This window comes from Pinus tabuliformis, chromosome X (assembly GCF_031772625.1).
Source record: "Pinus tabuliformis cultivar Carrire ecotype Pingquan chromosome X, CPIR1, whole genome shotgun sequence".
NCBI lineage: Eukaryota > Viridiplantae > Streptophyta > Pinopsida > Pinales > Pinaceae > Pinus > Pinus tabuliformis.
The window spans coordinates 1720909611-1720922131 of NC_142308.1; positions in this window are offsets into that span (position 1 = coordinate 1720909611).

A 12521-nucleotide genomic window follows, 5' to 3' on the forward strand; every position below is an offset into this window, starting at 1 on the left:
TATCAAAACCAGAGAAAATATCACACTAATCTATCTAAAAACAGTCTATGCACCAGTAGAGATATATCCATATTGTTCAAAAATCCATATTGTTCAAAACTGCTACCAGTATACTGCTATGAACTACTATTGTCTGAAAAAAGCACAAAAAAACTCCTTGTAAAAACCTGTGATTGTGTTGAAACTACTGTGGCTACAGATGCATGGCCTCATTCCTCACTGCATTTTCATCATCTTCTGTCTTCACAGCTATTCCATTATCTTTCAACAGCTTGATGAGCTGATCCATTTTCCGGTCCTGCATTAGAAGTGTCATTTGTATATTTTTCAATTCTCGTTTGAACAATGGAGTACCCTGTGCAAGCTCCACCATTTTTGCTGCTACCTGTTCCAGGGCCTTAGCAAGCAAACGCTTCATTCCCCAGTATACGTGCAGTGACTGCTTATAGAGGGACATCCGTCCCCTTGTATGTCCAGGATCAGGTAATAAGCTCTCCCAATCAGCCATCTCTGGATCAGATTGATCTTGCAAAGCCTCTTCCTCTAGCTTATCTATTATCTTACGGATTTTAAAATTTGTTTCCTTGGTGTAAGCCGCCTCTGCATCCTGTAATTTCTGGCGCATATCCTTCTTAGCCCGACCACGAACAGCACGGCCAGAACCCTCTTCGAATCCGCGGTGATCCTCTCGGCCGACATGCCTCCCTCTGCCCATAACACCTCCTCGACCCCTTCTCCCGCGCCCGCGCCTGCTCCTTGCTGCAACTGCCTCGTCTTCATCCTCAGAATCAATATCAGTATCTTCTTTGCCCTCCTCCGGAACTGACCGCCTCATCCACCTACCCACTTTCCCACCAGAGGAGGGACGAGGAATATCCTCCTCAAGAAAGTCGCGACTGTCATCTTCCAGCTCGTCAGAGTCTTCTGGGATATCTAAATAAACGGGAGGGAGGGACTCGTCCACCACTTGCTTCCCTTTCTCTGCCATCGTCGCACCCTGTCTGCGAGTTCGCCTTCCTTCGAAGCGAGATTGATTAATATCCATATTATCTGCTTGCTTATTCCACTGCAAACGACTTCCGATACAGTATGGGGTCCTAAAGAAAACAATGTGACACAAACCGGTAGTCTCCCACCACCTCCTCAATACCTGCAACTCGCTTACCCACTCTGAGCCTGTACAGAGGATAAATGAGACCATGTCTTTCACTCTCCCAATAGCAGGTAAGAAATTTGTGTCACTGCAACTACTATCATTACATCGTCGGAGAAGAGCATGCAGTATAAGGACCTTGCTCGGCCACCTTCCCACGTTGTGAGCAATTATTCTCCAAACCATCTCATTAATACACGTTGCGTAGCCCAAATCCTGATGGGATGCTCGCGCTGCCCTCCTGACGCCACCACTCTCCCAACGCAGTACCTGCCCTGCCATCAGCCTTGGGATGAGCAGGCCTTCGCATGCATAGATATAAGGATGCCGCCCATTTAAAATTTTGATACATATGATCCGTAAACCGCTGCTATCGTCATAAATGCTGGTACCATATTCAGTCAGAAGCATGAGGAGAAGGCCGGTAAGCAGTCCTATCCTCCCCTGTCGCCTCATAATTTCTTTTAGATTTTCAATATAACTATAACTAAAGCCTCGTATGTCTCCAGACATACAGATGTGCGATTCGTTTGAAATCATCAAGGAACGGTGTTTTAGGCGGTCCGATCCTCCCCCTTTGCCTCATGATTATCCTGGCGCAATATGACTGCCAGGTCATTCCACCTCATGTCCTCCTATAAGGCCACCCAACTGGCATCCAATAGACACTGTGAACCGCCACACGCCCAGTTTGCCAAATAATCGATGACTGTAATATAGTCGATCCTCCTCATTTGATGTTCAATATCCTGAATTATCGCGGCCGTCCGCCAGCTCTTGGCTACATGGTCCCAAGCTTTGCCTCGCTGTAATTTCCTCAACATTTCAATGACAATTTGGGAGTCCCCTTCAATAGCAAGGTTACGATAACCATTCCTCGCAGCAATCCGAACACCATGAAAAATTCCCCATAGTTCGGCTTCATTATTGGTCATGTCACCACCCCATTCTGCATATACCCACCGCGAGAGACCACCACTATCCCGGAAGATACCACCCCACCCTGCATCTCCGGGGTTTCCTTTTGATGCACCGTCAAAGGATAATTTAATGCAATCATCTATTGGGAACCTAAAACGAGTTGGACTCTGGATAGTAACTCGATTACGCCTATCATTATTAGGATACAACATTGTATATTCTAGGTTCAATTGGCATAAAATTCTTTGCTCATCCAAGTTTAACGAAAATTTATTATTCTAATAATTTATAACCAAAATTTAAATAAAATGATAAAGAAATATTGCAACATAAAGAAATATGTAATTCCTTACATCCTTAACACACACTTAACATAAAGCGCATATATATATATATACCATTCCACATTTAATAAAATAGAGTAACATGATTTTATATTAATTAATATAAAGATAAAGTAATTAAAAATTTTCTTATATTTTAAATTTTATATCAATTTGATAGTACAGATAATGAAAGTAAAACATTTCAATTATTTTTTAATAAAAAAGAAATTGTGTAATTTATTCCCCATACATATATATATATATATATATATATATATATATATATATATATATATATATTAGTAATAAAAAAATAAAAACAAACAAATTTTTCATAAATATAATATTTCACTATATATATATATATATGATTAAGTAAAATAGTATAATATCACAGTGAAAAAAGTGTTAATTCCTAATAATAAAGAAGTATATTTAAAATCATATTAATAAAAGAAATATATCTCTGTGGTAAGGTGTTTTCTCTAGGAAGAAATCCCCTAGATACCACTCTGCATCGTTAGATTTGTTGTTAGATAATTGAATAATCGTCTTCCATTAGATGATTCCATAATCGTCTCATGACTTGTTGTCAGATGAAGCCATAACAATCTCATAGATAATTAACGGTTTATGCTCTCTTTATTTAGTGATCGTTGTAGCGGCTGCAACACCCTCCAAAATTTTGGCCTGCATCCAATTTTGGAGCCTTCCTTGGGTTTTTCCTTGATGTTTGCAAGCACTCGGGCTCATCCCGTGAGCTCGTGTTGAGTCTTTGCACCCTCCTCACTTGACCATTCAATGGACATATTTTTGCATGTTGGTCATAATGTCATGCTTGCAGTCATGTTCTGCCCATGCACAAGGTCTGCCTTTGTCTATACAAGTTGTGTCTGCTATGTAGATATTCGTCACACTCACACACGAAGTTGTATGCATTGTCACGCAAGTGTCTTCACGGTCGTTCCCTGATCTATCACAAGTTTCGCGCTTGTCGCTCACACCATCGGTCAGTCACACTGAGTGTATGTTGTCTTTTTGGTTCGAGGTGTCTTGTCGTCAAGTCATGTTGAGTGTGTGTCCGTGAGGTCATGCATGTACGAAGTGACTCGTTCACACACTTGGTCATTTTGTTGAAGCTTTGTCGATCGGGCCATCCTCCAGCAGTCGGACATCCGCTAAGCTACATTGCGCAGTTTCAGCTCTTAGTGATTATGTATTGCTGCCCAGAATTGCATAGAGCTTGAGGCTACCTCCCAGGCAGTCTGCACTGTGCAACCCTGGAATCGACTCAACTGACTGCCACCCATAACAGCGCAAAAGTTTTCCAACAAACCATTTCAATCTACGCTGCCCGCAAGCACATCAACCGAGCCTCCAGCTGGTCAACTGGAGAGTTTGACCGAGTAGTGACCCCGGGACTCACTCCCCTAAAAAATTGCGCAAAAGGTGCAAAGCATGCCCGTTTCGGTGACTAAAGAAACTATGCAAACATGCCGGAAAAACACCCTGTGTCTGTCACTGTCTCCCTAAACAAATTATGTAGTTTTTCTAGCCAGTCACCCAATCAATCGACCTGCTGCTTGCCTGGAAAACTGCATAGTTTTCATGAGCAGTTCCCTAGCTTCCTAGCATCATGCTCAACTCAGAAACTGCGTAAGGATGTCCAACAGGCCAGCCTCCCAGCGTTGTGCATTTTTTGCCAATAGCACTCCTGCAACCAACACTCTAGAAAAATTGCGTAGTTTTTGTCAGCAGCACTTCTGCAGCCCGCTATCAGCTCCCCGGAGAAATTGCGCAGTTTTTCTGCCAGTTCCCCTCTTCTTCCTGCACTGCCTGCCTGAAAAAAATGTGCAGATCTGCCCTCCAGCCGAGCCAGATCCTGCAGATAGTCACTGCTAATCCGGATTGTCCATCTTAGTCTCCTAGTGACCTCTGTGCAATTTTCATCGGTAGCGCCTGGAGCCCGCATCCCGGCTTAAAATCTGCCTTGCACAGTTTCAGAGCCTTGTCCTCTCTCTAAGTCAGCTGCATCCGAAAGTGAATGACAATTCATCATGGTAGACTAGGATATTTTTGGATTTCATGTCGTCTTGTCATAAGTGATTGCAAATATAGGTACATGGATGAGACATGACATGACGACGAACGGGATGAACAAGGATAGCATGCGAGGAGATTCGTTTGCAAACGGATGAAGCAGGAATGCATGCAAGGAGATTGTTTTGTGAACGAATGAACGAGGAATACACGTGAGGATATTTTTTCACGAATGGACAAACACATAAAGCATGCCAAAGTACAAGCAAAGGAGTGATGTGCACATGCAACATCGAGTGAACACCAAGACCACTGAAGACTCCACACACCTTGCCATGTGGAGGTGAAGCTATGATACACCAAGAGGACATCCATCACTCAACAACACTACATCTTGACATGCACACAACCAACAATATGAGCATACTAGCACTATCTTGTCGAGTCATGTCATGAGTCATCTCAACCACGTCATTATTGTGGGCCACACTATTGTAATAAATGTAATGTAACGTGGAAGTCCAAGAGACCCACATGTAAATTTGAAGAGTCATGAAAGACAAAAAGTCGTGAGGGAAGTCGAATAGTCATAAGGGCCAGTTTTACCCTTGGCTATAAATACCACTCATTTTTACATGCAAAGGAATTTTTCACCTTGGCTTCTCCCACATAGCCTTGAGAGTCTGTAATCATTTATTTGAAGAGCGAGCAATGGCTCCAACACTCCACTATCGGGGCTAGTGATGTAATGGTGTATGGATGTCTCTCAGAAATTTCACTTAATTCAGAAGGCTATTAACAGGCCAACATGTTTTCACACATGTATTGTAATTCTTTGTAAGACTATTCTTTGCGAACTTGTAATGCATGTTGCTTTAACCTGTGTTAAGATAGTTGAACTATTTCGGTTGTTCTAATACATATGATTACGAAAATGTGTTGTATAAGTTGTTAACATTGTATCCACCGTGTGGGCTATCCCGCCGGACACTCGAAAAATTCATTCTTGCAAACTTGTTATAATGCTAGTCGGACTCGTGTGGACTATTCCGCTGGGTGTTGTATGTGCTATCTGTTCACCTTGTGTTTGTGACTGCTACATCCATATGGACTACTCCAACAGAAGTTGTGCATGTCCTATTGTGTTGTGTGTCTCTAATAGAGTTGGGACTATTCTCTTTCAACCTGAGACTCACTTCCACCCTCTCCCTCTACAGTGAAAGAACTTTGACACAAGTAAAATCAAAGCATTTACGAGGCACACAAACCTCGTTGTTTGAATAGAAAGCAGACCACTTTCACGTGCTGACAAGAAAGAGCTAAGGCATATCTTTAAGATAATGGCAACCAGGCCATCGTACCAGATGGGACTCCTACACCAAACCCCCACTCAACATACTTCGATGATGGAGTTGCAATCACAAGCGAACATCCTCACTGTCACAAGTGATTGCCCGCCTTCCCCTCATCAGACAGCTCTACCCCCGCAGAGTGATGTGGGAGAATATGCACACACAACTGTTCAATTGTCACATCCTCCCACCCTCACTACTCTCAATTCTTGCGTAGATTTGGTTGGGAAGCCCATGGGTTTTCATACACACTTGTTACATCAACCTCCATCTCTGCGTTCTGCTGATCCTCTGAATTGCACTGTCTTGTGTTCTTCTGTTCCAGACTCTACACCTGTTGTGAACAAGGATCAAGCCATCAACGGAGTTGATGTTGCACAATCAACCTGCGCTATCATTCATGAAGAGTATGACCGAGCATTTGAGCATGAACCCGCGGTGAAGGATGACCTCCTTCTGTCTGTGCCTCCTCCATTTTTTCCTGACATCATTGGTGATTATGTTATCTCTGATTGTCTTGGTGTAAATCCATCCACAGATGCATCTACTTTTGATCATTAGCAGAACACAGCTGATGTTAGTCCATCATTTGATAGTAGACAGGAGAAATCTTTCATCAAGAATCCACCTAATCTTTCATCTACTTTTTTTGGAAACGCATAGGGTGAACATTCTTGCTTCTCTTCTACCCCATTGTATGATTCATCAAATCATGAGGATGCCAACAAACATCTTGAATTTTATGATCATGGTTGGCATGATCTTTGTGCTTCTTCATTTGATCACGATGTTGATTCACTCGGTGTTAATATGTCTAAGCCACTGGTCTCCAATGATCTATCTATTGACGAAGTGGAAACCCTGCATACTATCGAGGCACTTCAGCCCGAGATGATGGTTATGTTAGGCTCTCGTTGTGTTGAGGTTAGTTCCACTTCCGATCAGAAAATTTGTGAAACACCTAAGGCTCCTCATCTCATATGTATGCACTGAAGATCAATCCAGCATAGATATTTCGCTTCCTCTTCCAAAATCACATTACCCCATCGCTTGCGCGCTAAAGGAATCATTCACAGCAAGCACACTTGTAAAGCATAAGTTGTCTCTTTTTCTCATGTTTGTTTTTATGCCACAGTCAAGAGAGTACACACACTTATCATCTGTACACAATGTGTCACAACACTATGGTAAGTCCACAGAGATTTTGTCTTGCGCTTTCACTCTTTTCATTTTTGTGGATGCGTGTAAACTCAGAGTGTGTTGGTGTTCATTGTTATATATTTTATGTTTGTTGGCTCACTTGACTGTGCTTCTTGAGAACCATGTGTTCACTGAGATGGACCAACCAATGCGTAGGCGGTTGCATTGGAAATATCATTTCATGTGAGTAGGCCCAGGCAGTTTTTAGCGTAGGAGTAGGAGTAGTGTTTGCTTTCTTGGTTGTCTTTGCTTTATGGTTTGCATGTTTGTTTGCTTGCTGACTTGGTTTGGTTTGTTTGCTTTCTCACTTTTCTTGCTTTTCGTTTTGTTTGCTTTTCTTACTATTTTTTTTTCGTTTTGTTTTGTTTTCTTAGTATCATGCTATTGTAGTTTTGTAAATAAGTGTTGCCCTCTACCGAGTTCTGGCTTTTGAATGAGTATGTGGTTGAGACACAAAGAGTCTTGTGACACTGCAGCACTTGGCAAGTCCTGCGTCCGTCTTCTTTGTGTTTGCTTATAACCTTTGGCCGATGAAGTCTTGACGGGAAATACGAGCCATCTGCAAGGGAAGCTTAGGTCCAACCATGAACCTGTGTTCACACTGGGAAACCCCATGCCAGCACTCAGCCTTCTGCTCTGTGTGATCAAGCTCATCCAACTAGTACAAACAAAGAAGGGGAAAATTTAAATGAGAAAACCTATGTCAGAGGTCTTACATGCTCCTCTGAAGGAACAACCTCTTCGGCTCTCAATAAGTCAGGATCCCTCTTTCGCCCCAAAAATAAAAAAGTTCCTATGCATAGTCCTCTTAAAAAATACAAAGGCGAAAGAAGAGAAAGGCTTCTTGCATAGAGAGGTGAAGCATGCAACTCCACCGGGGTACTAACGAGGCTCATTGGCAGTGGAGCAATGTGTGTGTTCTTGCGTCACTCCACCAGGGTACTTTCCAGGCTTGCTGGCAGTGGAGAAACACCAAAGAGGAAAACTTACACTCTAAATTTTTTTAATTCGCGAGCCAAACTACCCTTTCTGATTTCGAAACACTGTGATCAAGCTGAAACTTGTTGTTGTGTTTGATTGAGTTGGTGAAAGGTGAACCATATCTATCCACAGGGTAAGTGGCAAAGCTGAAGTAACCAACATAATGGTTCAATACTCCCTGAAATACCAAGACCCTATGATGTCAATAGACAAAAACAAAGAAGCTGGAGTTCAACTAGTGTGTTGCCAAGTGTTGTAGCAGCTACAACACCCTCCAAAATTTTGGCTTGCATCCAATTTCGAAGCCTTCCTTGGGTTTTTCCTTGATGTTTACAAGCACTCGGGCTCATCCCATGAGCTCGTCTTGAGCCTTTGCACCCTCCTCGTTTGATCATTCAACGAACATCTTTTTGCTTGTTGGTCACAATGTCATGCTTGCAGTCATGTTTTAGCCATGCACAAGGTCTTCCTTCGTGTGTCTAAGTTGTGTTTGCTATGTAAACATCCACCACACTCACATATGAAGTTGTATGCACTGTCGCACAAGTGTCATCACGGTCATTCAACGATCTATCACAAGTGTCGCACTTGTCGCTCAAACCGTCGATCAGTCACACTAAGTGCATGTTGTCTTGTTGGTTCGAGGTGTCTGGTCGTCAAGTCATGTTGAGTGTGTGTTTGTGAGGTCATGCATGTACAAAGTCACTCGTTCACACACTTAGTCATTTTGTTGAAGCTTTATCGACTGGGCCATCCTCTAACAGCCAGACATTTGCTGAGTTGCATTGTGCGGTTTCAGCTCTTAGTGATTATGTACTGCTTCCCAAAATTGTGCAGAGCTTGAGGCTGCCTCCCAAGTAGTTTGCACTACGCAACCCTGAAATCGACTCGACCCACTACCACCCAGAACAATGCAGAAGTTTCCAGCAAGATATTTCAATTTGCGCTTCCCGCAAGCACATCAACCGAGCCTTCAGCTGGTCAATTGGAGAGTTTGACCAGGCAATGAGCCCCGAGACTCACCTCCCCAAAAATTTGTGCAAAAGATCCAAAGCATGCTTGTTCTTTTAACTGAAGAAACTGCACAAACATGCCAGGTAGACACCCTGTGTCCATCACTATCTCCCTCAAAAACTTGCGCAGTTTTTCAAGCCAGTCAACCGGCCTACTGCTCGCCCGAAAAACTGCGCAATTTTGATGAGTAGTTCCCCAGCTGCCTAGCATACCTCTCAGCTTAGAAACTGCGCAAGGATGTCCAGCAGGCCATCCTCCAAACATTTAGCAGGTTTCTCTAGTAGCACTCCCGCAGCCTAATGCTAGCTCCCTAGAATAATTGCACCATTTTTATCAGGAGAAATCCTATAATGCACTGCCAGCTCCCCGGAGCAATTGCACAGTTTTTGTTGCCATTCCCCTTTTGTTTCCTACACTACCTCCCTGAAAAAATTTCATAGATCTGCCCTCCAACCAAGCCAAATCTCGTGGATAGTCACTACTGATCCAGATTGTCTATCTCAGACTCCCAGTGGCCTCTACGCAATTTTCACCGGCAATGCCCGAAGCCCGCATCCCAGCTTGAAATCTGCCTTACGCAGTTTCAGAGCCTTGTCCTCTCTCCCGGTCACCTGCATCCGAAAGCGAACGATAATGCATCATGGTATACTAGGAGAATTCTGGATTTGATTTCGTCTCATCGTGAGTGATTGTAGATACAGATACATGGATGAGACATGACATGGCAATGAAAGGGATGAACAAGGAGAGCATGCGAGGAGATTCGTTCGTGAACAGATGAACCAAGAATGCATGCGAGGAGATTCGTTCATGAACAGATGAACCAAGAATGCATGAGATTAGATTGTTTCACGAACGGACGAATGAGGAATGCATGTGAGGAGATTTGTTCGTGAATGGACAAACATATGAAGCATGCCAAAGTGCAAGCGAAGGAGCGACGTGCACATGCAACATCAAGTGAACACGAAGATCAAATGCTTTGCACACCTTTCAATGTGGAGGTGAAGCTATGATACACCAAGAGTACATCCATCACTTAGTAGCACTGCAATTAGACGTGCACGCCACCAGCAGCATGAACATACTAGCACTGTCATGTAGAGTCATGTCATGAGTCATCTCAGCCACATCACTATTGTGGGTCACACTATTGTAATCAATGTAATGTAACATGGAAGTCCAAGAGACCCACATGTAAACCTGAAGAGTCATGTGAAGTTGAAGAGTCATGTAAGTCAAACAGTCATGAGGGAAGTTGAACAATCACAAGGGCCAGTTTTACCCTTGGCTATAAATACCCCTCATTTGTACATGCAAAGGACTTTTTCACCTTGGCTCCTCCCACATAGCCTTGAGAGTCTCTAATATTTTCTTTGAGGAGCGATAAATGGCTCCAATGCTCCGCTATTGGGGCTAGTGATGTAATGGTGTACGAATGTGTTTTGGAACTTTTTCTTAATTCAAAAGCTTGTTAATAGGCTAGCACGTTTTCACACATCTATTGTAATTGTTTGTAATACTATCCTTTGGGCACTTGTCATGCATGTTGCTTTAACCTATGTTAAGGTAGGTGAACTATTTCGGTTGTTATAATACATATGCTTACGAAAATGTGTTGTATAAGTTGTTAACGATGTCTCGGCTGTGTGGGATATCCCATCGGACACTCGATAGATTCGTTCTTTCAAACTTTTTATAACACTCATCACACTCATGTGGACTATTCCGCTGGGTGTTGTACGTGCTATCTATTCACCTTGTGTTTGTGACTGCCGCATCCGTGTTGACTACTCTGCCGGAAGTTGCATATGTCATGTTGTGTTGTTTGTCTCTAGTGGAGTTGGGACTATTCCCTTTCAACCTAAGACTCACTTCCACCCTCTCCCTCTGTAGTGAAATAAATTTTACACAAGTAACATCAAAGCATTCACTAGGCACGCAAACCTTGTTGTTCGAAGACAAAGCAGATCACTCTCACGTGCTGACAAGTAAGAGTTAAGGCATATCTTTAAGATAATGGCAACTGGACCATCGTACCGGATGGGATTCCTACACCAAACAGTGTGAGGTCTAGATGGGACTTCATATTAGGGAGATCCCCTGAATGTTGGCAGGTCCAGCACGGTCAACAGTAACCTGGGAACTTCCCTAACTGTTTCTTCTGTTATCAAAACGCTAATGCAATCATTCTTCACTGTGAATGACTGCAACTCCCATGGATTCAATTACTATTATGAATTGAATGCTTCATTTGGTTTTCTTTTTTATCAGGTGTGAATATTTAGAAATACTATATGAGTACAATCAACGCATCCCACACTAACTACATCCTCCTGTCCAATGAAATATATTTTGCATAAAAAGTTTTTGTTCATTCATTATATCATCTATTTATATAAAAGTATTTGATAGTCATCGAACATTAGTCATGGCTACGACCTGCAGGAATCCCACCTACTGGAAATATGATAACAATTCTAAGTATTGACAGAGGAGTCCAAGGGAATATTCCAACAAATATGTCTTGGAGGAAAAGATTCAGGTATTGATTAATCTAACCCACATTCAACTTGGAAAAGGTTAGATTAGGTTTCAATAATAATGGATATGAAAACGTGTGTTGTGACAATATATAATAGAAATTTGGCTTACTTTAGAAGTAACTTAGCGGGAACCACCATTGACAATGTGATAAGACAAGTAATGGAAGCAAGACAAACTCTACGTGAAGATATATGAAGAATGCCTCAGAATCTTCAGGTTGCAACCATGATGGACAATGTTATAAGAGGAGTGATACAAGCAAGACAAACTCTGCAGGAAGATATAGATGGAATAGACTCTACAACACAGGAGGAGGAATTAGTCTTGATTATTGGGAAGAAACTGCAGATAGAGTCTTCATCGAACAATTGCCTCCATACTCATTTTAGAATAACATATGAGAAATGGAAATAATTCAATCTTCTCAATTTGTCAGGAGCACTATAAATTGGTGGAGGAGGCAAGTGCAATGCAATGCAGGCACTTGTACCACAAGAGTTGCATATTTACATGGCTAGAGAACCAGAATACCTATCCACTCTGTCAATTTAGAATGTTTGTATAGCATAAAGCTCTTTTACGCAGGGATGCAATTTAACTCTCACAAAGTGATTTGAATTATGTCAAATAAATTAGCAAAACTTTTTACTAATCGGTAAAACTTTTTACTAATCAGTAAATTTTTTTACTAATTCGTAGAGAGGTGTGGAAACAATAACTTTTGAAGGTGGTTTTGTTTTGAGATTCCTCTCTGGGTATTTAATTTTTATTTCTTTTTTGTGTTGTTTGATTATTAGAGATTTTGGAGTTTTTGTTTGAAATTTAGAAAAATAAGTTTTGGTTAAGCCACAAATAAAATTTGTGTTTTCAGAAAATCTCTACTATATTTTGAGCAATTTGAACCTAAAAATACGACAGGACTCCAAAACATTTTATAAGAATACTACTTTTTTTCTAATTATTAAATTTAAATAAAGCTTAGAATAG